Raw genomic sequence first — 4,621 nt, 5'->3', positions numbered from 1 at the left:
GGACTGGTCTCTCCTGACAGAATGCCAAAGTACGTCAGACAAAGTCTCCATCTCCTTGCCTCTAAGGAGCACTCTGGCCCTACTTCTCCCAGGCCAGATGTGTTCGTCCTTTTAGCAGTCGATGGTACTTTCAGTATTCTTTACCAGCACCATTCAAATGCATCAATTCAAATTCTTCCTCCGTCTTCCTTATTTAATATCCAACTTCACAGTCAGAAGGCAATTGAAAATTCTTGTTGTTATGTGCTGCCTGGGGTTGATTTAAGTCAGAATCAATTCAATGGCAGGGAGTTTGATTTTTGTTTCAGTCAGCTCTGAATCATAGTAATGTGTATGTAACAGTATAAAATATTGCACAGTTCTGCACTAGCCTTACAATGCACGATGCGTGGATTCATTTTTGGAGATATTGTCACAATTCATCTCATTAAGGATCTTTGTCTCTTTTGTTAGCCAGAAGGTCAGCAAAACAGACTGAGCATGATACCCTCCAGTCATTGGTCCTTCCTCATGGCATGTCCAAGCTAAGCAAGACAAAGGCGCGCTATCCTTGCTTCCAAGGAACTCTCCGAGAGGAACTGCATATTCCTTGTCATTCTCTTTGCCATGTCTTGAAGACTTTTTCATATTTCTCTTATTTCTTCAAAACCTCAATACCTCTTACTGAGTCTGCATGCTTAGTTGATAATATTAATTAATTCAAAGAGAACATCTACACTTTACTGCTATTAATTATTCCCCACATCAATGTCTGTACATACCTTTAAAGTCACCCTTCTTCCCAATACAATGGATCCACTCTTTAATAAGTAAGGCCAATCATTCCACTTTTGAAGAGAATCTCATCCTCATTCACTTCCCCAAGAGTGAAACTCTTAGATTTTTTTTATCTGCTCCTTCTGTATCTTCTACTTTGCTCTTTGTTGAATCATTGTTATTGACTTTCAAACATGCTATACTTTCCACTATGTTAATGTTAAAATTAACATATTTTAATGACAATGAAAACAAAGTTAAAACTTCCTATAGTCCTATGCCTTTCATTTCATTATTTTTCATTAGTGGAGAACTCCTCCAGATTTTACCTATGCTCCATGCCTCCTCCTCTTCACCCTGTGATACCAACTCCAATCAGACTCTCACCAGCTCCTCTAAAACTGTTCTTTTTAAGGACACCAGTGACCTGCTAAGAAGTCCAGATGGTACAGTGGGCTATGCATTGAGCTGTTAACCACAAGTTCAACAGCCAGAACCCACCAGCCACTCTGCAGGAAGAAGACAAGGCTAACTATCGCATCAAGTTTTAGAGGCTCAGAAACCCAAAGGCTCAGTTCTACACTGCTCTATAAGATGTCTATGAGTCAGAATTAACTGGATGGTAGTAAGCATGAATGAGAATGACCTCCTGGCTGCAAACCCATCGGTGATTTCAGAGCGCATTTTACCCTACTCCTCAACATCATTATACAGCCAAGCATTACCACTTCTTTCTCTTTCAATCTTCCCCGTCCTCCCGCTACCTTTCCCAGACTTACTCTCTCATCTTCTTTCCAGTCAGGATTTGCTCTTGCTCTCACTGTCCAGTCTCAGGTTTCTTCCTACCTTGTTTGATTTTTCTTTTTCAGTCTTTGGAATGACTGACTATGTCTTAATATTTTCTCCCTAAATAACCTTATTTCATTCTATTTAAATTTCAGATTAAATCTCCAATCTGGATCCTTCCCTGAGCTCCAAATTCTTGCCAAAGCTGCCTTCTTTCCAACTCCATATTTATATCTAGCAGGTCTCTCAAAGAGAGCATGTCCACAAGAAAAAAATGAACACATCTTCATTTCCCCTCCAAGACAACTTCAATCACAGATTTTCTCTTCTCTGATGTGGTAGCACATCCTTCTTATTTCCTAGGAACCAGAAGCTGAGGGGGGGGGGGTAATGTCTCTGTTTTCCATATTTCTTCCTCAAATGTTGGCAGATCAAGTTACATCTACCTTTGAAAAAGAATGACAGATCTCATCACTTCAACTGTGAGCATCCTTGTTCAAAGCACCATGAGTTGTGCTCAGGATGACAGCAATAGCTCCCTCCTTCATCCCCTTGCTTCCGCTTTGGTGCACTCCCCCACAGATCTTTTCAAAATATATGACAATTTAATTCGTTTCTTGGCTAAAATGGGTTTAATGACTTCCCAACTCCCACTAAATTAAATTCCAAGTTTCCATACAATGGAGCTCTCAGTTATACCCCCAGGGTTATCCTCTCTTTTTCTCCCCCACCCTGTATTTTCCATTCTTCAGATCTGCCAGGAGTAGTGTGCTTGGCTTGCTCCCTCTTTTCTTTCACTTACTAATTTGCCTAAAATAGCACTCATCCATTTAATGTCCATTTATTTATTTCACTATTTGTCATATGTTTGAAATGAACTTATATGTCACTAGAGACTCAAATCCACTTAAATTTTACTTTTCCTCCTTTTTAAGCCGCTTAGGCCATTATTTAGCTCCAAGGAGTAAGGAATCTGGATGGGATGTGAAGGCTGTGAGCCTACACTCTCATATTCTCTATCTATCCACTGACAGCTAGATAGGCAAGATTTTGTAGGCAAAATAGTGAATGGTGCAGGAGGTATCAAGAGAATGTGGAAAGGTTACTGTACCAAAAAGAACAGTTGACAGCCCACCATGTCAGGAGGCAGCAGCATGTCAGTAAGAAACAAATGTGCTGGAGGATGAAGTTCAAACAGCACTGAATGTTATTGCCAAAAATAAGGCTCCAGAAATTCATTGGATAGCCACTGAAATGTTTCAGAAAGCTGAAGAAGCACTGGAAGCACTCCCTCCTCTATGCCAGGGACTTTAAAAGACAGCTATCTGGCCAGCTGACTGGAAGACATCCATATCTATGCCCATTCCAAAGAAAGATGACCCAACAGAATGCTCAAACTATGGAATGATATCATTGATATTGCACACAAGTAAAATTTTACTGAAGATCATCCAACAACGGTTGCAGCAGTACCTTGACAGGGAACTGCTAGAGTTCAAACTGAATTCAGAAGAGGACGTGGAACAAGGGATATCATGGCTGGTGTCAGATGGATCTTGGCTGAAAGCAGAGAATACTAGAAATATGTTTATTTGTGTTTAATGGAGTATGCAAGGGAATTCAACTGTGTGGGCCATAATAAACTGTGAATAACCTTGAGAAGAACAGAGATTCTAGAACACATCATTGTGCTGATGAAGAACAATGTTGTGTGAAGAGCAGAAGGGAATACCACCTGGCTTAAAATCAGGAAAGATGTGCATCACAGTTGTATCCTCTTTCAATATTCATTCAATCTATATCCTGAGAAAATCATCAGAGAAGCTAGATTATATGAAGAAGAATGTGGCATTAGGATTGGGAAAAGGCTTATTAACAACCTTGGTATGCAGATGACACAATCTTGCTTGCTGAAAGTGAGGTGGACTTGAAGCATTTGCTGATGAACATCAAGGATTGTAGCCTTCAGTGTGGATTAAAAATCAATGTAAAGAAGACCCAAATACTTACAACTGGACCAACAGATAACATCATGATGGATTGGGAAAAGATTGAAGTTCTCAAGGATTTTGTCTTACTTGAATCCATAATCGGTGCTCATGAAATCAGCAATCAAGAGATCAAAAGACACGTGTTAAGTAAACCTGCTGCACAAGATCTCTTTACAGTATTGAAAAACAAGGTTTTTACTTGGAGGAATGAAATGCACCTGACACAAGTCATGGTATTCTCCATTGCCTCGTATGCATGTGAAATTTGGACACTGAATAAGGAAGACTGTACAAGATTTGATACATTTGAATTGTGGTGCTGGAGAAGAATATTGAAAATACCATGGGCTGTTGAAAGGACAAACATATAAATTGGAAGAAGTAAAGCCCCCCTACTCCTTTAAGGCAAGGATTGCAAGATTTTGTCTTACACACTTTGGACATGTTGTCAAGAGCAATCAGTCCCTGGAGAATCATGTTTGGTAAAATGTCAGGGCAGCAGAAAAGAATATTATATCAATAAAACTACTTTAAAAACACACAAGGGAACCAAATTTGACCAATGCTTATCGTGAGTGAAGGGGAAAGAGTTGTTGGTTAGGTGGCACTGAGTGTATGTAAATGGTGGTGGAATGATTTGGAAGAGAATATTAATGATGGTTGTACAGCATGAACATTATGATCAAGGCCACTGAATTATACAAGTAGAAGTTGTGGAATTGGAGAGTGTTTTGTTGGGAATATTTTTGGCACAAGTAGAAAAAAATTACAGGAATGACAATGAATACAAGGAAGATGAAAATGTTCTAGAATTGGATATGGTGACAATTATACACGTCTTCTTGCTTTGAATTATGTAGTTGCATGATGTGAATAAAGGGCTAATATAACTGTTAAAAACAAAAAGGAAGGTCTTTGATGCTATGGATTGACGCAGTGGCTGCATCAATTGGCCTCTCAGGCGTAAGGACACTTGTGAGGATGGCACAGGACTGGGCAGCAGGGTTTCCTTCTGTTGTGCACAGGGTTGCTGTAGATCAGTGCTGACTCGAAGCACCTAACAGCCTCTATCTATCTATCTATCTATC

Source organism: Echinops telfairi, unplaced genomic scaffold (assembly GCF_000313985.2).
Source record: "Echinops telfairi isolate 266 unplaced genomic scaffold, ASM31398v2 ScPeMD7_1;HRSCAF=3_0, whole genome shotgun sequence".
Lineage (NCBI taxonomy): Eukaryota > Metazoa > Chordata > Mammalia > Afrosoricida > Tenrecidae > Echinops > Echinops telfairi.
The sequence above is the reverse complement of the archived record's forward strand: the minus strand, read 5'-3'. Positions refer to the sequence as shown.